The sequence below is a fragment of the Dipodomys spectabilis genome, unplaced genomic scaffold, assembly GCF_019054845.1.
Source record: "Dipodomys spectabilis isolate Male_0828 unplaced genomic scaffold, ASM1905484v1 ptg000115l, whole genome shotgun sequence".
NCBI lineage: Eukaryota > Metazoa > Chordata > Mammalia > Rodentia > Heteromyidae > Dipodomys > Dipodomys spectabilis.
The window spans coordinates 3,347,281-3,373,829 of record NW_024870792.1 but is presented as its reverse complement, the minus strand read 5'-3'; positions in this window follow the sequence as shown (position 1 = coordinate 3,373,829).

The window sequence follows — 26,549 nt, the reverse complement described above, 5'->3', positions numbered from 1 at the left end:
CAATTTTAACAGAGGTGATGTGTATCTGAAATGTGAAACCACAGCAGAATCTAAAAGAAAAACAGAATCACTGTTAGACAATTAAGATTTGGTGAAGGGGGGGTGGTGTGGGGTGGAGTGTCTGTCTGCTGTAGTGAATCACTTAGATAAACCAATCAGAAAAAGATTAGGACCATATGCATTCATTAGACTGCGTGTCACTGTCACAAATACTTGAGGATAACATCTTAAAGAAGAAAAGTATTTATTTTGACTCAAAATTTCAGACCATTGTTGCTGGGCCCCAAGTAGGTATCTGAGTAGAACATCACTGCAGTGGATACTTGTGATGGAAAGGATGTCACTCAAGGTGATTGGGAATCAGAGTCAGGCCATAAAAGGAAGGGTCAGGGTAACATATCATTCCCCTGGAGGCCCAGTAACCTACTCTTTCCAGTCAGCCAAGTCCCTTGTTGCATAGTGCTACAGTCTCCCAATACCTATTCAGATTTTAAATATATCAGTGGATTAAACCATTCATTATGTGGAAACCTCCATGATGTAATTATCCTTGGAAATGCTCTCAGACACTACCAGAAGTATTGTTTATGAATCTTCTGTTGTTTTCAATCTAATCAAGATTAATCATTGTAAGTAGTCTACCTCTCATCAATGTCACCCCAAACACAGATCCTTAAACCATACCACTATACACACACACACACACACACACAATTCATAATGCCCCCTAGTAAAGAGGAAATGATATTTATTAGACAATATAAAGGTTGAAATATTAAATAATTGCAAGTTAAATGGATGACAACTGCTGCATTATTCCTGTCATTCCCAAGTCATTGCATTTAGCAAGTTTTTCAGCTACAAGTGTTGCTAAAATACTATTTGGTTTTTTTTTAAATATAAGAATAGAGGACACTACTTAAAAAATCAAATCTAGAAAAACTACTCTTTGAAAATAGTTTCGTTTTCTCACTTAGAAACAGATGCTGGGCTTTTTAAAAAAACTAGTTTATACACTAAATTAATGAAAGTATCAGATGAAATCAGAGGTTTTTCTAAAACTGAAAATAAAATAAATAACAGAGATGGTACTAAAACAAAACCAAAGCACATTAATGAAGCCCCAGGAGACCCAGGTTCCAGTTTCAGTGCTTCCTTTACTCCACTTTTGGACCTCAATTAAATCATAGCCTCTTTGGACCTCACTTTTCTTATCTTTAAAATGAGAGAGATTGAGTGAAAGGACCCAAAGGTCATTTTAAAGGAGCAAAGATTTCATTTTTTACAAATGCATTACATTTCTAACTTGTAGATGCAGCAATTTTAAAGAGGCATCTTCAAAAACCCAATCTACCAATTTACAATTTCTTGATTTTTTGTGTTTTAAAAGTTTCACAAAGGCAATTTATACTTCTAGATAAAACTGCATGCAGTATATAACATACTGTTGATTTTTTTTAAATTTCTACTAAGCCAATGTAGCCTTCACCATTAATCCCAAAGTATTCTTTAGATAGAAAATAGTTCTATCAATTGCTTGCAATATATTGCATTATATTAATATCATTGGTCATTTTCTGTGTCTGAAGATTTCAGATAAATTACTAAGTCTCAGTTGACATTTGAATTAAAATTTCTCCATGCCTCAGTCCTACATATTTTCGAAAAAGGTTTTGAGAATTCAGGGGATAACAGTTTAATCTTATTTCTGTTTGACCTTGGTTACCTTGGCCCCAAGAGATATACAGCATGTCATCCATCTCAATTCCTAAATTCTATGCCCTTTATCTTATTTCTTATGTAATAAATTGTGTTTTATACTTAGAGGTCTGAAAAATGACTTGAGAAGAAGAAATTGATTGGGCTTTAAGACTAAAGACATGAACAAATAACTACTTTGAAACAAAATGTAAAGGTCTTTTTAAATGAAAGTGATGAATTTGAGAATCCCATGTATTCAAAAAGCTTTCCCTAAAGGAAAATGTAAAAAAAGTATAAAGTCATTTCTTTTTACTTTTGAGAAGCAGAATTTACAAAGCCAGTTTCTGAGTCACAAACAAATATCTTTGTTAAATATTCTCCAAATAGGAATTATGCTTGTGTACAAATGTTTGTATATGTTTGTGTACGGTGGTATATTTTAGAAGATTTTCATTATAAGATGTTCAGAAAAACATTAATTTTCAAATTCTCTAAACTTACAACCTCCATTAAATAATCTTACAGAATGCTCAGACTGAAATAAAACACACATACAGTTCTAATTATAGAAAAAACCTATACCAGAGAGACAGTTTTTTTAAAGTATTATGGGTATGTAAATCAGAACTCTCCATAAAATGAGAAAGTCTATAGAAAAAAAGGATGCAATTCATCAGATATAGAAGTACAAGCATATAGAAAATGAACACAGTTCAGAAATATCCAGCATATATTTTCACTACACATTAAGCTGTAGTTTGTATCATGATGAAATAGAATTTAATTCTGGCTTTTTAAATATTAGAAGAGGGAAAAATAACCAATAAATTAAGATAGAATGTAAAGAAGTGATCCCAGTTCAATATTTGAATCTGATTTGGATCCTGACTCAATTATACTAATAGTACTTTACTGATGCCTAGAAAGATAGAAGAGATAGGGAGAAAAACAGATGGTGACTTTCATTTGTTAAACAATGAAAATTGAACTGCAGCTGGTTATTTAGTAATATAATAATTTCCTTATCATTTGCACTTCTGATCTGTATCATTAGGACCAGTTGTCCCTCTGTTGATACATTTTTCATCAAAGTATGTATATATTTGTTAAATTCATTGTTACTCATTTATTCACTAATATTTTAACATGGAAAAGGAGTAAACATTTCCAAGCTATATATTTCAAGTATGTAATATTTTAAAAAATCACATAAAGTCTACAAGTAATGGCAAATAGTTTCAGAACACATTAATTTATTCAAATTTGTATGCTATATCAAAATAATTTAATTTTCCTTAGACTTTGTACTTTATGATGAAGGTCAAAGGTTTAAATTTATATGCTCATCTCTCTTTTTGGATTCCAACTTAGTCCTAATTGAAATTTGACATATATGCCTATTAGTTGAAATTATTCCTTTTCCATGCTTCATTAACAATGCACTTTACTATACCACAACGATAATGCTCATAATAAAAGTCTCCTATGCAATGTGTATAACACTGAAACATGATTGATTATCTCAAATGTAACATGGATTCACATTATAAAAATGCATATTCTGAAATTGAGTCTGTGACTAGAATTTAAATATATACTAAGAGAATAAAAATCAGTGTATGTCACATAATGATGAACAAAACTTAAAAAAACTTTTGCTTATCCATGCAATTAGGGATAGATTCAAGTTTTAGTGAAAATACTTTACCTATTAAAATTATTATGCATTATAAATCACCTCTGTAGGTAAAATTTTCTAGAGTGTAGATGTCTATGTTATTATAATGAATTGATGTTGTGTCTAAAATGCAATACAATTCATTACTAAGTTGAACTTTGCAAAATACACTCCCTAAGCAAAACAACTTGAAAATAAATGTTATTGACTTTCTCTCCAGCATCTATTCTCTTCTGCCATTTGCACATTGGTTTTTCTTTAGGAAGGTTTGAATTTTCTCTATTGTGTCATACTCCTGAAGTACCCAAGGGATTAATCCAATCAACAAAGCAATGGGTCATAAAGATGAATTTTAAAACAAGCTTATATGATATCTCTACTGAAACTTTCTGGGAAAGAACTTTAATCTTCTGGAATAAAAATAAAAATTTTAAATTTCCCCTTTTCTGTATAATCTCTGTTGAAGAAGGTAGGGAGTCCAGTTAGAGCTGTAGGCTTTTGTTTTTCTACCCTAGAACAAATGTAATGCTGAAGAAATTCATTGAAAAAATGGACATCAAACTTTAACCAAATGAACCTGGAACATGCTACCTTAACTAGATTGTTTTGGGGATGTGATATATATATATATACATTTTTTAAAATTAATTTTTTTTGTCGGTCATGGGGCCTGAACTCTGGGCCTGGGGTTGTCCCTCAGGTCTTCAGCTCAAGGCTAGTGCTCTACCACTTGAACCACAGTGCCACTTCTGGCTTTTTCTGCTTATGTGGTGCTGAGAAATCCAACCCAGGGCCACATGCATGCAAGGCAAGCATTCTACCACTGAGCCACCTTCCCAGCTCCTTGTAATTTTTAATGTTAATTCTTTGAAAGTTAGATTTTCTTTTTGTTTACAGCAGCTTTAACAAAGAAGTAGTTCAATTATAGACTGTGGTCTGTTATATAAACATTCAGTCTAATATCCTGGGTTTAAAGAATGAGCATCTGTGGAGGAAGCTGAGAATGGAAAATTTCATTGCACTGTTAAGATGATTCTTAAGAGTGATGAAAATTCATTTTAAAATTTCTTATTGCATCAAAATTTTGTCTGGAAAATTTTAAACACTGCAGATAAGTAGCCCCTTCCTGACATCTCAGACTCCTATTTCCATTTTAGTGAGATGCTATAAGCTGGGTTTTTGAGAAACAGAATTTCAAAGCCAGTTTCTGAGTCACAAAGGAAATATCTTTGTTAGATATTCTCCAAGTAGGATGTGTGCTTGTGTATATATTTCTATATGTACATACATGTTTGTGTGTTTTTGTGTGTGCTGTTGTATTTTAGAAGCTTTTTCATTATGAGATGTTCAGTAAATCATTGTCATACATAATCATATTATGATTAAGAACTGCTGTTCCAAGCAAGACTTCTCAGATTCAGAGGTGCCAGGGGGAAAAAAAAAGTGATCTTCCAACACTGCAGACTGCTTTATCAGGCTTCAGATGGTATTTGAAAAGCTTTACTTACAAATGTCCAGGTGTTAGCTAGGCTATTTGTTCACAAAATGTTGAAAGACAGCAATATATGCCATGTTTAATGGTGAATCAATTATACATGATATAGATAAGAGAGAAACTAGACAGCACAACTATGTTCGTTGCAGCATTATAGCTAAGATATGGAACCAACCCAGATGCCCCTCAATAGATGAATGGACCAAGAAAATGTGGTATATATACACAATGGATTTCTATGCCTACATTCATAAGGAAATAGAAAGACTTGGAAAAAATACAATAGTAAGTGAAGTAAGCCAGACCCAAAGAAACATAGGCTCCATGGTTTCCCTCATTTTTAATAATTTGTAAATGTCTAGGATAGTCTTAGCAGAGGATCACAATAGATCAATAGTGATATATATGACCATATAAAATGATGCTAATCAAAATGAACTTTATGACATTAAAACAGCAGGTCTTTTTTGGTTGTTGACTTTGTTGTTGTCAATATACTATATCGATTCTTTGTTTTTATTTTATTTCATTTTTCTTTTTCCCTTTGGTTTATCCCTCTCAATCGCTGTCTTTGATTCTGGTACCCTCTCTCTTGTATATAGATTTATCTAATTTGGAGAAGGGAAGGGGAATAACAAAATAGTAAAACAAAAACAAAGGATGACCCAATGCAACAATGATACTCCAAGACATTATGTTGGAAATGAACTTTAGAATTTCAGAGGGAAGGGGAAGGGAGGAGGGGGAAGGATGGTGGGAGATAAATGAAGGAGTGAATAACAATGTTCAAGAAGAAATGTACTAATTACCTTACTTATGTAACTGTAACCCCTCTGTACAACACCTTTACAATAACATAAATTTTAAAAACTAAAAACAGAAACTAGAACTGTCCACTATATTGAGAAAGGTGTTAAAAGCAAAACATCAGAGCCAAGTGCTTGTGGCTCACACCTGCAATCCTAGCTACTCCAGAGACTGAGATCTGAGGATCATGGTTCACAGCCAGCCTGAGCAGGAAAGTGTGTGAGTCTCTTATCTCCAATTAACCACCAAAAAGCTGGAAATGGGACTGTACCTCAATTGGTAGAGCGCTAGCTTTGAGCTGAAGGGCTGAGAGACAGTGCCCAGGCCCAGAGTTCAAGCCCCACAACAGACCAAAAAAAAGCAAAACATCGCATTAGAAGTTCTATGGAAACGCTAGGCTAACTGACAATGTTAACCGAATCTTGCCACATCTTACATATCTGATCCACATCTGAGAAAGAGAGTCAAGTGCCAAGGAAAAGGAAAATATTATGAACGAAGAATGATGATGTTGATCAATTACCAGTGTTTAGTACCAGTAGCTACCAGTTTGCAATGATAGCAAAAACATTCTTCAATTTCTTTTGTAAAGAACAGACAATAGAATCTGAAGTATTTAATAGCTTTTTACCACAATTTTTGAAGGATAGGAAAGTCTATGTTAGTATTATGCATTTAAGTAGGTATTAAGAAATGAATATTTAGCAGTTGGAAAATATTGACTTGGTAGCAGGGAGTCTGTTATCCTTGCTGTTACCCTGAACATTTCAATTTCAGAAAGTTGCATGACTTTCGAATCTCCTCAGTGTAGGACATTACACTTGACATAAGGGTTTATTTCTGGCTTTCCATCAGTTTCTAATTAATAGCACCACTGTGTGCTACATGAGGTGAGAATTGAAAATCTCTAAACAGTGCCACAGGAACACCACATTGCACTTCTACTTGAAAAAAACACCTGATCAGTTACCCAGCTGTTTCCTCCAGATGTTGTCTGTAAACTCAAAGGTCATTGTTGCACTAAAACTGAGATTAATCTGACTTCACAATATCTTACTATAGAAAAAGCACATTATTAAAATGAAGCTTTTAAATTGCCAAAGTTTACGAAATCAAAATGTGTAGAATTTATCAGACACACACATATACATATATGTAGTTTTAAGTTTCATAAATTTACATTCAAAAATCCACTTTGTACATTTTAGAAAGAATATTTATTAACTATTATTCTCTATTCTATAGAAAAGCATCATCTTTCCTTGGAATGAATTCTCATGAAGAGCAAGAACATATTATTTGAAGTACAGAAAAATACATAATTCAGTTCAAGATGAAAAATTCAGCAGATGGTGATTGCTATTAAAATGGAAAGGAAAATATAAAATATCAACAGAATTTCTGTCTAGTACTGATTTGCAAAAAGTATTAAGATATAATGAAAAGGACAGAGTTGGTATCTTTGTGTGTACTAAAACTACAGGAAAATAAAAAGAATAAATGAAAAATCTCTGTATCAGAAATGGAATAAGAAAGGGAAGTAATGGATTATATGTTCTTGTTATAATAAAAGGATCTAAGGCTCAAAGATAAGCAGCAGATATCTGCTATGCCAAATATATTCAGGTTTGATGAAGAACTACAACCAACTTATCTACAGGAAGCCAAGAATTAGTACTCTGATCACTCTCTTATCAATGAATACAGACCAAAAGAAAAAAAACCCACATCACCAATTATAGACATAATCATTTTCATTTTCGTGGCAGGGGACATTAATGGGAGACTAACTTGTTACTTGTGTGACACAGAATTATCAGGCAAATTTATCATGATGTGAATATTTGACTTTGGAATGAAGGTCAGATGTAATGTCTGGATGGGATACTCATGGAATTACTAAAAAAGGAAGTGAGGAAAAAAGGAAGAAAGAATCAGAGAGAAGATGGGGGATGAAGACAGGAACCATGGGAGGAAACGAAACACTGAAGAGATGAACTCTGAAACTCTATACACTCACTGTATAATGAAACTTAATCCCAAACTGCTCTGTTTGCTGTGGCCTGTGGAGGTCATTGCCAATTATGGATTATATTTTTACACATTTTCAGGCCATTGATTATTTCCATGGTTATCTCTCTACAATAGGTTTATGGCAAACAATGCAAAATTTCTCTGACTTTAGTCTTGACAAGATATTAATGTTGAAATAATAGTAGAACTGCATGTACCTGCTAATTATTAAGTCATTATAATTCCAATTTAAGGCAAATGTTATAGTCCAAAAGTCAACATCTTTTTCTTGCAATAAAATCTTTCTTCAGAAGTAAATGCTGAGACAGTGAAAAACGATCTTTCTTCATATTTTCTTCTGTGCAGGATCAACCATACGCTATCACTCCTTACCCAGATGTCAGTCAAGTGATAGAATAATTAGTGAGAACCATCTAATTTTTGTATTAGAAAGTATTTGTTAATTAGCACTTTATGAAGAGGCCTAATTGTTCTCTGGAAGCTATGATAATCTTCCTGGCACGAACATCCACCAGGAATACCTCCTATGAGGGAATATAACTTCCCTTTCACTGACTCCACAGCACTGCCTATGTAGGCGAATAGCCTTATGAACTTCCTATTTCAGTCAAATTCAAAGAATATTTTCCCAATCCTTTCACAGTATGAAGAATATGTGAAACAGAAATTCATCTATTAACCAGATCAGGAGCTTAGAACTTTGTCCTTTCTTTTCTCCAACCTTTATTTTAGCACTCTAATTTCTAACTGTTTGACAAAATACAGCTGCCAACTCTTGGTGAGTGCCTTTCTGAACACATTTGGCTTCTTATCTTTAGAACATCCTTAATCCCAGCAGGAATCCTTTCAAATTCATTCCCAAAGCCATTGCCCTCTGTTTCTCTTCTTTCACTGCTACCATCCCTCTCCCTTACCCTTTTACCTCTTCAGTTCCTCCTAGAAACTGAAGGCAAAGGCAGCTCGCCCTAGGCTGTAAATCCTAACTGGAGTTCCCTTGGCACCTCCTACAATAATATCTACCAAATAACATGTCTCCAACTCTGGAGGAGATTGTAAGATGAACTAAGCAGCATTTTCAAGCTAATATACGTAAATGTAAAGATAACTAAAGATCTCTGGATAAAAGAAATATGGAGTCATGAAGATATAACTGTTCAATAAAATTTATCCCAAGCCTGGAGTTGCTGATTTACACCTGAATATCTAAGTACTCAAGAGGCTGAAATCTGAGGGTGGAGGTTGAAAGCTATTCCAATAGCAAAGTCCATCTGAATCTTACCTCTAATTAACTATCAAAAAAGCCAGAGGTGAAGCTGTGGCTGAAATGGTAATGTTAACATTGAGAAGAAAAGCTCAGCATCCATTATCTGAGTTCAAGCACCAGAACAGAAAGACAAGACAGACAGACAGACAGACAGACAGACAGACACACACACACACACACACACACACACACACAATTGATTCCAACTCCCATAGTATTTCTGGTTGTGATGTAGATGGATAAATTACTGCCTGATACATTTTAGATCTTATAACTTCTTGAATTGGCATTTTGTGAGAATTTGTAAGAAAGCTGTCCAACTTCTGGAATATTTTCTGCATACTTTCATGCAGCTTCTAATGAGTTAAGATTCTGTCCAAAATAATTTGCTAGAAATAAAATGAAAATTCTGCCTGTGGCTAGTAACTTAGAACCATATCAATCAATTGGGAACCAGCTCAAAAAAAAAAAACCCACAAATACAAACACACTCAAAAACCAAGTTTCAAATCCATGCTAAAGTTGCTGAATGGGAATGGACAGTAGCCAAGAGGTTAAGGATAGGGTGAGCTCAAAGTCCCTGATCCGGCCTAAATACTACTTCACATGTCTTAACTGGCAAAGATAAGTACTGTTGCTGTCTGGAATTAATAATAATATCCTGATTGCAAGTTGACAGATCATTTATGTTCACCAGAATATCCTATTGCTTCCTTTTGTGTCCATTCTAATATCAAGAGACATGTCATTGTCAAGCAGGGTAACCAAACTACAAGCAACAGAATCTTAAATATGCAAGACTGAATTCAAAGTTACAACTTGACTTGATTATAAAATTAAAAGAAATGTCCTAATGGTCATGTAGAATGAAAAAACCAACAAACTATCTAGCATGTTAAGTAGATTTTGATTTGTTTGCCAGACGAATCCTAAGGCAATAAGCAGGAACCTGTCACTGTTCAGTCTCTCGGTCAATACCAGGATTCCCACAAGCATACCAACAGGTAATGGAGGACTAAAGCAGGCCAGCTGTGGACAGGAGAGAATCCTCACACCAGTTAGCTCTGGACTTAGAAGACAATGGGTAATGAACACATGCTGTATACATGGTTCTCAGATTCTCAGGTCTGTGGTTCAAAGAACTTCAGCTCTGAAGAGATGGACTGTAAATGTCCAAGAAGTATAGGATATGTAAGAGGTCACAGAGTGTTCAGCTTCTTGTTCTTATTTTCAAGGTGAGACTTCACGATGGCTCATTATTTGTCTTTCAACATTATAGTTAGGATGGAGTGAGATGTGAACATGAAGGCCACATGTTGTAACATTAAGCTGAGCTTCACTCTAAAATGATTGTTTAATATCCATGAGAAAACTTGGAATTTTCTGCAATAGATAAATTAAATTCGGCCTTTGTGTTTGTATTACTTTCTAGTGATTGTTTTCTCTAGTAGTTAGTAAGAAACATAGCCTTAATTAGTGTGTGTGTTTTTGCTATTGTAGGGTTGGAAAAAAATAACCAATAAAAATAATATAAGACCTAAATTATTCTTCTTTGGCTTGAAGAAACTATCAAACCCATCTTTACTTTTCAAATCTTTAAGTAAGAAAGTATGAGTAATGGGAGAAAAGGTACATGGAATATCATTCTTGGTAGAAAATTTTCATATATGAACCCCAATAACCTTTTGTTCTTCTATCCTATCTTGACCAATGTCCAGTCTTCCTAGAAAGTCTCCTCTGTGGCATAATTTCAAATTACTTTCCTAGATTCCTTATCCAAGAGCGGTCTCAGAAGCGAGCAGTGTGGAGCTAGGAGAGTATGTGGCAAAGTCATAATCACTTAAATCACTGTTTAGGTACATTTTCATATTCTGTAAGGTTTGCTTAATTTATCACTTAAATTTTCCAATCGCTTCTTTAAAAGAAAGTTTTCTAATTTCCAATCTTCAATTTTCTATGACCTTTATGCTTTAATATGATAATGTACTTTGCATGATTTCAAAGGGTCTTTTATTTATCTTTACTCAATTTATTGAAAAATGTTTTATGGCTCAAAATACGGTCCATAATCCCTTATTTAAATTTCTATGTAGGAAATGAACCTGTTTCTCTACTATGGTAGAGCACTAACATTGAACACTAAAGCTCAGGCATAGTGCCTGGGCCCTGAGTTCAAGCCCTATGACTGACAAAGAAAAAAGAAAAAATTTCCATGTAAATTGAATATTCCATTAAGTATTGGTTTAAATAAATATGTTTTCAGGATTTTTTACCTTTGCTTAAATAGATTCAGAGAAGTAGACGATAATTGAAGTACATTAATTTATCTTCAAGTTTATTCTTAATCTATAGAGAATAGAGCATATTTTTCTCAATTTATGACAACCAAAAATGTCTCAATTTTACAAAATGGGCCACAAAAAATGACCTTTTATGAAGCTACTAATTAGTCTAAGCCATCATTGTATTTTTGTTTCCTTAGCACTTAGAGTCTATGCCTTTTATAATAATTTTATTTTTAACTTCTTTCTCCTACCCTTAGACTTTATAGGGTCCTCCTCCTTCAGCCTTGCAATCCCAGCAATTGCAAGCATAAGCCACACAAACACTTACTTGTGTCTTAAATTTTTTCTAAATATTCTGTCAAGATATTGGTGATTTTTTGTTATATTTATATTCCTGATATATTTTGTATTTATCTTATTTTTCTCTAAAATTTCTTATACTAGTCCTATTTTCCTTCTTGTTAATCACTTGTTGATATATCAGTGCTTAAGTTATTTTTTATTTTAATTATTTATTGTAAAGGTGATTAATGGGGTGGGGGGGGTGTTACAATTACATAAGTAAGGTAATGCGTGCATTTCTTTATGAACACTGTTACCACTTCCCTCACTTTCTCCTGCTTACAACTCTCTACTCCCCTCCTGCTCAAGTTGTAAAGTTCATTTCCAACTGAGTGTCTAGTGAGTATCATTGTTGTATTAGTTCCTCCTTTGTCCTGCTATTTCTGTGATTCCCTTTCCCTTCCACAGATAAACATTTATACAAAACAAAGGGTACAGAAAACTAATACTAAAACAAAACAAAACAAGTTGAAATAACTGCAAACAGAACATAATAAGGACCTCTTGTTTCTTGGAGTTCATGTTAATACACTTCATTATATATGATCCTATACATTTAGTGAATGGGCTATTGTGATCCCATGCTAAGGATATTATCGACATATTCTAGTTTTAATACTTTAGTTTAATAAATAAATATGTTTACTTGTTAAGAAATATAAGAAACAATTCAAGGCCTTTGAGCTCTATGACCCTGATCATGCTACATGTATAGTTTATGTTTTATTTCTTCCTGGAGTGTATTATATAATGATCACCCAAATGCTCTTCATAGTTAAATCCCCAGAACCTGTAAACCTATTTGCTTACTTGGAAAAGTAACATTTAAGTATATTTAAGGTTTCCCTGCTAGTCTGGGTGAATCCATTGTAGCCACAAGAGTCCTTACAAATGAAGGAAGGAAGCTGCAGAGAGAAGAGGTAATAATGGGAACAGAGATTGGAATGATGGGAGTATTTTCTGAAAGACAAGAGTCAAGATATTGGAGTAGCCTCTGAAAGAAAGAAAAGGGTCTCTTTTAGAAGGAATGCAGTCTGACTTACACCTTGGTATTAGCCCAGTGAAAGCCATTTCAGATATTTATCTCCAGCTATGCTAGGCAACTGAATTTGTTCCTTTAACCTCTTACACTCATACAAATTTGTTAGAGCATGCACAGAAAGCCTACAAGCCACACTTAGTTTCTATGAGTTCCCCAAACTGGATAGTTCACTTCAGTCAGTGTGTGCTTAGTTTTTCATGTTTCTTGGTTTACTACCTTACAGCAGGCTTACTGTATCTTTCTAAGTTCAATTTCTTCTGTCATAAAGAATATATATGTCTTTATGCTATTTGGGAGAAAATGTCTTTGAATAACACATTTTATCTGTATTTGTCTCTTTTTTGTGGATCATATTTACTTTCCTATAATACCCAAGCTAGTGAGTTACTGAATATGGGCTTCTATTTTCTCACTGTGATACTGAGTTATTATTTTATTGTCTTCTTGCCTATAAATTGGCTTTTGGGAGACAATTAGCTATAGCATAACTTTTATTTCAGTTCTCCTATAAACTGCTTCTTTTTACAATTTTTAGTTAACTAACCACTAATTTAAGTATGCCTCTTATTGCTAATTAGCTATTAAGAAAGTCAATTAACTATAGAAGTCATTCTCTTACATATTTTTAGAAAAGTTGCTCTTGGGGAAGATTCACACTCATTTGAAAAAATTATTGACAGTCTATTTATCAGGCAAAATCTTGGCTTTTTGGCTTTATCCTCTCCAATTATATTCTTATTTACTAAACATATTTCCATATAATAATTGTTTTCCAGTGTTCTAACTTAGTAGTTATTGTTCATCTACATTGGTAAAACTGACATATTCTATTCATTTCTATAAACAAATTTGAGGAACATAAGCACATGTTTTGTCTACAAGATTAAGTTGGATCATTTTGGATTGTTCTTCATTATTCTAGGTAAAATTTAACACATTTTATGGGTTGTTTAATGTTTTCCTGTTGTTTTCCACTTATTTGCACTATTACTTTCCATTTTATGTTGCTTTCTCTTTTAGTTTTTTCAAGATGGATACTGACAACATTTACATAAAGTGTGTTATCTTAAAGTAAAAGTTTAGCCTTATAAATTTCCCACCAATTTCTATTTAGCATTTATATTCTATTTCTTTCTAACTTAGTGGATATATTAAATAGTAAAAACATTTGAACTACCAAGCACCAATGACTCACATTTGTAATTCTATGTATTCAGGAGGCTGAGATCTGAGGATCATGCTTTAAAGCCAGGACAGGAAGAAAAGTCCATGAGTCTCTTATCTCCAATTAAGTACAAAAAGCCAGAAGTAGGGCTATGGCTCAAGTGATAGTAAACTAGCCTTGAGTGAGACAAAGCCCAGGACCTGAATTCAAGCCCTAGGATTGGCATAATATAAGATAAATAAAATGCTTATTAGTTTTTCCATCTGTCTGATGTCTGTGTCATTCTCAGCCAATTTCAACTGATTACTTTTTTTCTGCATGCATTATAGTCTCCTACTGTTCTACAGCCCTGCCAATGTTTGTAAAAACTTAAATGTCAGAATATGGTTTTGTTTTTGTACTGTGAGTTGAACTCAGAGCCTCACATTTGCTCTGTTGGTTCTCTACCATTTCAACCATGCTCATTGCCCCCATTCAGCTTTTGCCTGGTTAATTCAGACACAGTCTCTCTGAGTTTTTTGCCAGAGTTGACCTCAAACATTGGTCCCCCAGATCTCAGTCTCCAAGTAGCTAGGATTGCAGGGGTAAGCAATTGAGGTTCAGCCAATAGAGTATTCTTTAGCTTTTTAAATTCAAGACTCAGTTTCTTTTTTATATAAATATTCTTGATATATGTTCTGGAAAACGGTTACTTGGCAGCAGTTTTATTTCAGGGATTTTTAAAAATGTGTAGGCTAGAACTAGAATATTGTTCATTCTAGAGATCTTTATTCTTCAAGGTTTAGATAAGGTATTTCTATGTGTTCAACACAATGCCATGTATACACTGTGTTTAAACAAGGTTCATCTTTTTCAAGCCTGTTCCATTTTTTCCATAGACCGATATTCTCTTTTGATAATATCATTGTTTGAATTCAAGGACTTAAAACTTGCTAGTCTAGCCTGATACCAATTGAATTATGATTTCAGACTTCTTTGATTATTTTTAGATAGATTCTTATAAGATTGGCCTTTGACAGCAATTCTGAGAACATCTAAATCTACCATATACCTGAGGATGGCCACACACTATCAAGTCCAGGTCTTGCTATCTTTTTGACTGGGTAGGCCTCAGGAACATGATCCTCTCAATCTCTGCCTCTTAAGGGTATCTAGGATTCTAGGTATGAGAACTGTGCTGAATGCCTTCTCTAAAGATATGGAGTGATCATTTTGTGAGTGTACAGTATGACAATTTCTACTCAACTGAATTGTGCAAGAAGATCTTTCACACATCTTAGAACACACATTTTAGAACTGTGTCTGGTGAGCGACAGTAGCTTTTCCCTTCCTGTGCTCCTGTCCTCAATTCAGGGAGTCCATCAGACTCTGAGTTCTCGTACTATTATTAATCACTTAAAAGTCTCTCAAAGCCATAAGCTTTGGTGCATTGAAATAACTTTATTGTCTTTTATGTCACTGTTGTTGATGGTGATGTTAGTTGCTTGTCTTAACTTCAGAATATGCAAATTCACCTTAGGAAGAGGAAGAAACTCCTCCAAGAAATCACAAAAGTCTATTTGAATATCAAATTCACGACTAAAGAAATCGTTGTCTATACTTTTATCTTCAACTTTAAATCATCATATTCATCATATTTTAATCACATTTCTGGTATTTGAAAGTTCAAACACATCTTTATCCTTTAAAAATAACTAAGAACACTATATAGAGAAATCAGTTTCTAATAACTGAAATTATACTTTGTATATGAACTCTTCACTAGAATTTACAGACAATAGTACAGAGTTAATAAGAGAAAAGAAAAAGTACAACTCAACAAAAATGTATTTGCAAATGCAATAACAATTCATAAGACTATATTAACATATCAGTCTGATGATTGAATAAAGTTGCTATTGGCTTAAATGCAAACTACCTTTCTTTTAAAATTTTTATTGTAAAGGTGAGGTACAGAGGGGTTACGATTATTACCTTTAAAAATGCAACACACTTGCAAGATCAAAGATTCTTTTATAGACCCTGAATTTCAATAAGATAGCATTTTTTGACCCATAAAAATGTTTCAGTTGCTGAATCATGGCTTTAAAGCATGTAAACAACTGTGATGGAAGGATTGAAAAACTGTTAATATTTACCAGTTATTGTAATACATCACAACAATGGGACACCAATTATCTGAGAGGGTCAGGAGGAAATTGGAAGCAAAAGTCACTGAGAAGATAAGACAATTATAAAGTTAATTTCTTTCATGAAAACTCACATGACAAAAAATTCCTCTCAGAGCCTGGGTGCTATCCCTGAAGAAAAATTTCTCTTTCTTCCTTTTCCTTTTTTCTTTTTTGTTGGTTGTGAGGCTTAATCTCCAGGCCTGCACCATCCCTGAGTGATTTCACTCAAGACTAGTATTCTACCACTTTGATCTACAATACCACTTCCATCAGAAAGAATGGTATATGTAGCATTTGTAAGGAAATGGAAAACCTTGGAAAAAGTTCTATTAAGTAAAATAAGTCAGACCCAATGAAACATGGGTTGCCTGGATTCTCTCATTTGTAGTAATTATTATTATCTTTATTGAAAAAGTGATGAGCCGTGGGGTGTTACAGTTACATAAGTATGGTAATGAGTGCATTTGTTTTTAAACACTGTTGACCCCATCTTTCATTTTCTCCTGCTTGCCTCTCTCTACTCTCCTCCCTCCCAGGTTGTAGTAATTAGAAAGTGTTTATAAATTTAAAAGTAAACAAACAGTATGGTAAAAGACAAAAAATACACTTGGACATGATAAATTATACAGGACTTTAGACATTCACACAGTGAGACAAAAGGAGGATATTCTTAGGAGAGGATCAAAAAGGCTCAATAGCTATAAGGATATGATCATATAAGTTAAGGTTTATGGAAATGAACTCCAATAAATGGAAACAAAAGGTTTTTTGTTATTTTGCTTTTGGGGAGGGAAGAAACATTTTTTTTCTTCTTTGTCACAATTTTTTACTTCTGTATCTTCAGTCTTGTATATTAAGTTTATGTGTTTGGGAAGGGTACAGGGCGAGCGCAGAAATGGTGGGACAAAGGATGAACAAATGCAGCAGTGATACTCACTAGATGCTATGTTAAAAATGAATGATACAACTTGTGGCATGGGAGTTTGGGTGGGAAAAATTAGGAGAAAGAAAGGAAAGGGGTAAAGGATTACTTGACTTATGTAGCTGTAACACCTTTGTACATCAGTTACCCAATAGCAAGAGTAATAAAAGAAAATTTTTTCTCAATAATTATTTATTATCTATTTTAAGAGAAAATGCAAACAGCTATAGGAAATCTAGTACTTCATATGTTTCAGATAATACAAAAATTTAACTGAAAGTGTTAGAGCAAAATGAAAGCTTAGTAAGACCTTCTCTTGATCATCCATGCTCATAAAAACATCAGTTTCTACAGCCATTCTCACATGAAACTACCTTCACAAGAGCTAAATGAAAATACACAGCACAGACCAAAGAACCTTGTATTTACATGATAGGAAGAAAAGATACATTGAAGAAGGAAGAAAAGTGTTGTCCAAATCACCTTTTTTCCAAGTTTAAGCTGCAGAGTATGGAGAAAGATACCTTCCACTTGGAGAGTAAAAGAAGGGATTAAGTCTTGTCATGCTGAAACCCAGTGCTAGGCAAAGCCCCACCATCTGCCTGGCAAACAAGAAACTGCTACACCAGCAACACTGGGCAGAGCAAGGTTCTATCTAGTGGAGAACCAGACAAGAAGTAAGTATAAGACTTTGTCCTGACTCTCAGTGCTAAGTGTACTGTGGTGAAGCCCAACATCAGGTAGAAACCAATACACTCTTTTCACAAGTCAGTGCCCATAGACAAAGCCTATTGACTTGCTCCAGAACCAAGTTCCATTCTATGTCTCAAGAGAAAGGAACTTGCTAGACAAATAAGGACTTAGGACACACTTCCAAGACTGTGCATATCCAGGTAGTGGTGAGCATCTCAAGTTAGTATCAGTCGTGGTAGTGCAGGGACTACTTCTACCACAACTCTTTCAACTTCAGGTAGCATAATATGGAAAAAAGACTATCATTGGAGGTAAAACATGGAAGAAAGCAAGATATTTTATATTGAAACCTTGTGAAGGGACAGTAAAAGCAACAATAAACACATACACACACATACACATACAGAGAGACAGAAAGAGAGAGAGAGAGAGAGCCATAAAGCAGATTCCCTTTGCCCTGTACCCTAACCAGAGCATGGATGGAGCATCTGGACCTACTTTCTTGTCTGGTAGAGATATGCAGGTTCAATTGGACAGATTTGCATTCTGGATTCTGCTCAGCACTGCTTGTGGACAGGTCCAGTAATCTCAGATCACAAGCATAAGACAACAACAGATAACTCATAGCTGTTGTTGTTACACAGCATTTGTCTTAGGAGAATATGGGATTTGAGTAAGACCCAACCGATCTCTCCCCAAACCCTAGAAAGCATAACATGAAGAAAATCATTGTCTGCTTGTGAGAAAAAGGACATGTGTCATTCATTATATAAGGTTCAGGACCAAGTCCACCTACAATGGAAGCAACAGGTAAATGATTACACAGAAGATATATAGGTTCTCTGTGGCCACAAATGGAAGCCTGTGAGGATGCATCTTCTGTTTTGATACTTCCTTGAGTCCATCCTAAATACTCTGCCACTGTAGCTCTGGGGAGAACCAGCACTTGAGGGATGCTCCAGTGAAGAAACCACCAACACACAAACTGTGGATGCAAGGTGCACCTGGACTGAGGGCACCAGCTAGTGTTGAAGTATTTGTGATCACAGGCTTAAAGAAGAGAAGTAGATTGCTTATAATTTTAGGAAGGACAAGCAAGAGAAAGAATCCATATTATCTGCCAGTGGGCAGACCCATATTACATATCAATATGTACCAAGAACTTTCAAAATATAATATGACCTATCAATTAAAACAAGACACCAGAAACCATAGAGCAAAACAATAGCTGCAAACATGGAATTCAAGATATTTGTTTGGAGGGAACACAATGAAATACAAAAATGCACAGAGAAACAAATTTCTATCATAGAAATTAAAGACAGAGATTGGAGTAAGTTTTATACATAGCATTATACATAGCATTTAGTTGAACAGTTAACTGGGCCAAATGGAAAAAAGTGGAAAACGTCAACAGTGGAGTGGATCAGAGGACTCATGAAACTCAAAAACAAGATATCTGAACCTACATAGACGAGGAACAGAAAAAACAAGTGAAGAGGAATGAAGAAAGCTCATGTGAACATTGGAATAGCATTAAAATAGTAAATAGATTTTTAGAGCTCTGGGAGAATTTAACAGTATTCAAGGAATAAAAATCTATTTAAAGAAGTAATAGTGGAAAACTTCTCAAGCCTGGAGAACTATCAGACACGGATGACAACAGTTACCAATCAAGTTTCAATCAACAAAATCTATCAAGACTTGTTCTAATCAAGATTCAGAAGTGAAAGACAAGAAAAAAATCAAAAGTAGCAAAAGAAAACAACACTAAACGTGTTCAAATTCAGGAGAATTTGGTGAGAAACACCTAGGCAAAAACCTTATGGACCAGAAGACAGTAGAACAAGATTTTCACAGTACTGAAAGGATAGGAAAAATAAAACAGAAAACTTGCCACCTGAGAATACAGTACCTAGAAAAGTTTTCCTTTAGAAATAGAGAGATAAATACCTTAACAAGCAAAAGTAAAGAGAATTTATCAATAATACAGCTCATTTACATAAATTAGAAGTTTAATTCCTCAAGTTGAAAGTAATAATTACAAAGAAAAACATCAGAAAATATAGAACTCACTTGTAAATATACAAGTATAGATTTTTATAAGATGTATTGTACATAAACCAGTTATAACATTATTATGGTCTAAAAAGTATAAAGATGGGTAGAATGGAATAAAAGTGTTCAGCATAGACAATCCCAAAGGAGTCTTCCTAAAAACACCACTAAAATATAAATTCTACACAGAGTGACATACAAAATCAACATATAATCAGTAGTTTTTCTAAATACCAAAAAAGTCAGTTATCTGAAAAATGTTCAAGAAATTAATCCCATAAAACAGCTACAAAACAAATTTAAAAATATATACAGTAATAAATTTAACTAAAGAAGTAAAGGTCTCTTGAAGCCGAATTATAAACACATTTAGTAAAAAAACTGAAGACACACATAAGAATTCAGACAGCCCAATCCATGGACTAAAAGAATCAATATTTTAAAATATCCATACTACACAAGGAAATCTACGGATTCAGTACAATCCTTATCAAAATACCAATGGCATTCCTCACAGAACTAGAATAAAGCAATTTCAAAATTCATATGAAACTACAAACAACCCTGAACAGACAAAGCCCTATGTGCAAAAAGACAAAAAAAAAATGGAAGTATTATCAAACCTGACTTCAATATAGAATACGAAGCTACTGGAATTAATAAAACATATTGGCATAAAAGCAAACACATAAACCTGAAGGATAGAATAGAACAGCCAGGAGGTAAATTTATGCATTTGTGACAGTGAGTGGGCCTGTAGAATGTCAGAACCATGAACCTACAACAAGCACCTGTTATGAGCCATGGATGTTGGTTATCTCTGACATAGAATGTGCGAAGAATCAGGATCAGCTACTGTGTATCACCCATCCTCTGCATCTTCCAAATATGACGACACTCAATCCCAGGAGCTACTTTGCCTTTGATGTTGCTTGTTGCTATTCTTTCCATTCTTAAAACCTAGGCAGCTGAATCTGTAGAGTGGCTGCTGTACTTCTTTCTAATAAATGCTGTTAGTCATTGTTTCTAATTTCTGTCTCACAAAAAACAATCCACTGAGCCGATGACATGACTACAACCATTTGTTCTTCATTCCGTATTCTAAGAACCTGAAGAGGAAAAAGGATTATATTTCATTGACTGATGCTAGGAAAAACATGGAATATTCTGATGCTAAAGAATTAAACTGAATCCCTAGTCCTCACCATGTAAAAATAACAAAAATAAAATAAAGGTTTTAACGTGAGACCTATTATTATAAAACTAAAAAAGGAAATATTTCAAAACATTTCAAGTAAGGTTTCTTGTTTTTATTATCTTTTTTTCTATATCTTCTTTTTTTTTCTTTTGAGAGAAAAATCTTGAAAAAGTATGGGTCACAACAAGAAATAGACAGCTATCATCAATGCCAAACTAATAACAAAGGAAGCCATCATCAGAGGGAAGAGACTATTATATATATAGATAGGAAAAATATTCATAATCTAGTCATTGCACTAGATTTTATAATTCAATTTTATGAAAGGTGAGTGATGCATACTCAGATACATATTCTCCAAAAGATTATATGTAAATTACAAAAAAATATAGGTAAAATGTCAACACTTTTAATCACATGAGAAATGTAGATTCAACTCACAACCAGGTATCACTTCACTCTACTTACAAAACTAGAAAGAATGTGGGGAAAGGCAACACACACTTTCTGCTATTACAAATTACTACAGCTATCTAAAACTCTCAGCCTGGATCTTCTTTATACATTAGCACCAAAATTAAATTCTGTTCCAGCAATCTCACTGCTGGGTATATATTCAGAGGAATTGAAACCAAAGAAATATATGTGCTCCATATTTATTGCAGAAGTTTTCATAACAATCAAGAAATGGACAGAGCTTCAGTTTCCATGCACAGACAAATGGATAAAGACAATGTGATATGTAAATACACTGCAATACCATTCCATCATAAAATGTATGACATCCTCTTGCAACAACATGGATGAAACTTCATTAAACCACATTAAGTGGAATGAGTCTGGCACAGAAAGACAAATTCCATAAGATTCAACCCACGTGTGGATTCCAATCAACCCATGTGTGGACTCCAAAAAGTTGACCTCACAGAGTAAAATAGTGGCTGTCAGAGTCTGGGAGAGTAGAGTGCAGGGAGTGGGAAAAGGGATTGGTGGGGTGTAAACTATGATCAACAAGCTCTGGGGTTCCCTTTCACCCTAAGTAACTTTTGATAACCATGAGGTACCATATGTTTTAAAAAGCTAGAAGAAAGCGTTTAGAATTGTTTACCAAAAGGAAACCATGAATTCTAGGAAGGATTTAGGACTTTGCTCTAGTTGGAAAATTATAAAATATATGAATGTATGGAAATTATCACAACTACCCCATAAGTATTTATAAATATTTTCTGTTATAAAAATTAATTTGGTGAGAGATTTGCATTTGGTTTTGATCTTAAATCTACTCTCTGCCTAAATAATGTTGTCTGCTAAGAAGTGCTATCTGTAAAATTTCAAACATTATGTCCATACTAATTTTACCAACATCACACCATGAGCTCTGAGATCTCTAATGAGCCCTGATGTACACCTGATTCACATATCCCTCTGGATATTGCTTTGATTTGAAATAAGCTGGTCATTTAATATTCTTTCAAATAAGAATCTCTTGATGTGCTGAATATAGACTCTGGAGTCAAACTGCTTGCATTCAAAGCCTAACAACTTCATCACTAGTTCCTGTGAAAATTAACTTAAATGTATTCACAGAGGTTTTTAGAATTGTGTCTGCATAAATATTAGCTCTTTATCTTATTTGCAGATAGCATGTTTCCAGTGGCAATTGAATGTTTTGTGTCCTGCATTGCCATAACCAATAGCTGTCAAGTCTGCTTCTGCCACCTATTTCAAGAGAAGAAATAATGATTTAAACACAGGGGTATGTTTAAATCATTATTTCTTCTCTGGAAATCTACTATAACTTGATCATGAATATCTGAATTTTCTAATAGTTAAACCTTCTAAGGCAGCATTAATACTTTTGTCAAAATTCCCAGGACATCAATCATGGAATGATCCTCACTTGAATGTCTTCTTAAATAGCTTACTCTGGCTTATTAAAAAAAAAAACAAAAACCAGTGCCAAGTATTCAATGCTTTTGTAACCTGTCTCAAAATTATCCTATACAACAGTATCTTCTTTTGCATTTTATTAAAATTTTAGCGTCTTTCCTGAGTTTCCGTCAAGAAATTTGTATGCTTTCTTGTCATTTTCTTTCTGCAGAAAAATACCCCCAACTTTTAATAATTGTCAATGTCTCTAGGGTTCATCATACATGCCACTAACTTAGTAGACAATTCCTTTCTTCATAGTGGATAAAAAGCATTGCTGCACTTTGAGTCACAAAATGATGTGGCTTGTATCTTTATTACAGTACTTTCATTTCTCTATTTCTTTATTTTTTTTGTATAGCTTCTTTCAGCCAGGTTGTACAATTCCCGAAGAGCTATTTCTTTATCTTCATCTTTGGTTTTGACACACCGTTTCACATATCAGTAATATGTAACTTCGTCTCCTTAGCTCTCATTCTGAGTCATTCAAAGACAGATGACATGTTAAAGTGACATTTTACGAGATCTAATGTCAATAACTCATTTCAGAGTCTTTGAGTAATAAGTATCTTTTGAATTAATTTTTGAATAAAGCATTTCTCCTTGAAGTTTGTTCATTTGTTCCATTAACTGTCCATGTTGCCAAATTGGAGGTCAGATTAGTATTTTAACTTTTAGGTAATTTTTTAAACATTTTCAACTAGTATCAACTGGCTTTAGGGGACTTTCATTTATCGAGTCCATATATGAATCTATGTTCTTTGACTGGGTTCATGCCCTCTGTCATTCTCTTTCATGCCCCTTCTCCCCTTCCCAAGCCAATCCCGACAAGCTTCATTGTTCTGTGTTCTCATTTGTGCATACAGTATTTTGCAAATATTCAACATCCTTCACCACTTGCCATGCCCCTCTCATCAGAAGCCAAATCTCAGGTGGGACTTGTTGTACATTACTTTCATTCATTTTGTTTCACTGAATGGTCACTGTTCATAGGAGTTTCCCATGATATTTCTCTCATACCTTTACACTACTTTAATCAACTCGACCTCCCTGGTAAGTTTATTTCATTTTTAATTTAGTATATATCTTAGTTCTGAATTTTCATCTAACAAGCACTTTGCCCATTCATTTAAGAATCAGATAAAGACAGCATTTGAGTGGCTCTGAATCTTTAATTTCCTAGCACTGCCGAGAAGCCCTTTCACTCTCTGCTCTTATATCTGTTTCTTTTCTACAGAAAGATGTTAAGTACTTGTGATTAACATTTTTATCCAAATCATTCCTGTTTCTTCCTCATGAATGCCTGTAATTCTCAGATTTAATCTTTATTATCATTTCTCCATATTTCTTAGATAATATGCAATCAGGTTCCCTGCTTGTTTCTTTTGCTCCACATTCTGGGAGCTTTATTCAAGTCTTTTTACTTCATAGTACTGATTCAACTTTTATCAATGTCAGTTCTACTTTTAATCTCTACAAGAGAGATTTCACTTCTATAATTATGACTACAGATACTTTGCAATTCTTTTCTTATCATTATCCACTCTTATTACAAATTGTAGCTTCTTTTTCACTCTTGATTCTTTTTATTTATTCTATTGCATTTTTATGTTCATGCTATATACATGTAATTTTTATTTTATTATTGAAATGAGAGGCACCTCAACTTGCAGTTTCTGGCAACTGCTCTGGTATAATTATTAATGGTATACTGTTAGTTCTAAAAGGCTTGCTAACCAATACAATAAATTATATAGTAATCCTAGAAATGTCAAGCATATTCTATTAGTTCCTTTTCCTTTTTGACAGTGTCAAAATGTGACATTTTTTCTGAATATTGATCATTTGGGTTTTCACTTTTCATTGTTTCTTTGTCTTGTTTTACAGTAATATTTTGAGGACCTAGTAGGCTTGTTTACTCATTAATGTATGGCAAGAGATCTATGGAAAATGTTTTCATAAAGAATATGTAATGGACCTTACATCTGTTCACATAATCCATTATCTCTTCCTGTGATTGTATCTGCTGATTGTTCTCAAACTATTAGAATCATTGTCTAAATGATTGAAAGCACAAATTCATTCTCCAATGTATGTTTTCTTAAAATATACTCTACCTTTGTAGAACTGCAAATGTGACTTTTTTCTCTTAGAAAATATGACAATAGAATGTTCTTTACCTCTTATGAATTTCAACAATTCACCTTACTTTCAGACAGTATACATATTTTACAGAGAAATACATACCATATGAATCCATATGCATACTCCTATCTAGAATCATATATTTCTTCCTGCTACTTACTCATGTGTACTACTAAGTTCTCTTCAACCATATTTCATGGTTTAATTATAGATTTTTAGAGATGAAGAAAAATAAAGTATATATAAAATAACCATTGGCAAAAAGATAGTGCCTTGAACAACTCAATAGTAACTGTTATTCTCAAAGATTTATCAATATCTACTCCAAAGTAATGAAATGCTCAATGACCCTTAATTTCTCTGACACTGCCTTCTCTACAAGAAGAAAGGAACACTGAGAAATAACAAGAAAGGCAAGCAATGGTCTCTGCATGAATAAAATGCACAGACTAAGGATGTCCTATTTCTCTAAATTTTCCTCCCCTGATACTTTCTAGCATTTAAATCAGAGATAGTATTTCTGTTGTTTGTTCATACTTGTCAATGGATCTTATTTTCATTTGATGAGGAGATTCTATGCTTGGTGTCCTAAAAACAAAGAATCAAGAAAAATAATTTTAATTGGATATGGTGGTATAGACTTAAAATATCACTCTGGACTACATGGCAAGATCTTGCTGAAAAATAATAACTTTGTAGGTAACATAGTAGTAGAAATCACTTGTATTAACAGTGATAGTGGCAAAACTGCACTAATAAAATTTTTCATTTCCTCATAGACTTAGTTTTTTTCTTTTTCATCATACCAGATTCAAACTATTTTTTGCAAAATCCAAATAATATAATGACTTCTAAATATTTTTATTTGATTAAATGAAGTAATGCATACTGTATCACAAAATAATGAAACTCATGTGCTCATTTAAGAAGAAATTGCTAGAAATATATTTGGAATTGGGAAAGTGATGTGCAACACAGATTTTGGGAGGATCCATAATGGAGAGTGGTTAAGGAACTTAATGATGTATGAGAGCTCCACTAAAAATGGCCTTAAGTCAGTGCAGAAAATAGACAAACGTTCACAATAAAGATTAAATGACATATAGCCTGATAGACTTAGTGAAATAATAAATGATAAACACAATAATGATGAAAATTACAGAATGCATTCTTCAATGAAAATAGAACCATTAACAATAAAATCCATTCTTATATATTTATGCATTGTTATCCTCAAGCACTTAGAAAAGAAAAATTAATTTTGATAATGGCCATGAATTGTTATGTTCACAGTATCATTACACACAGTACATTTTCCCTGTAGCATATAAGATAGTATGTAGACCTTTTTTATTCTCTTCCATCAGCAACTTCGGAATACAACCTCAAATGGAAGTAGGGTTTTAAAGAGTAATATTATCTGTAGATAGAGTAGATCCTAAATCCAATGATAGCTGTCCTAAGAAGGCCATGTATGACACAGGTACATAAGGAAGAAAAATGCCACATGAAGGCACAGGATGACATAAACCAAGGAACAAGAAATCAAACATCCCCCAGAAGCTAGGAGGGCTTTACCTTAAGAACTTTCAGCAAGGGCCTATCAGCACCCTGATTTGT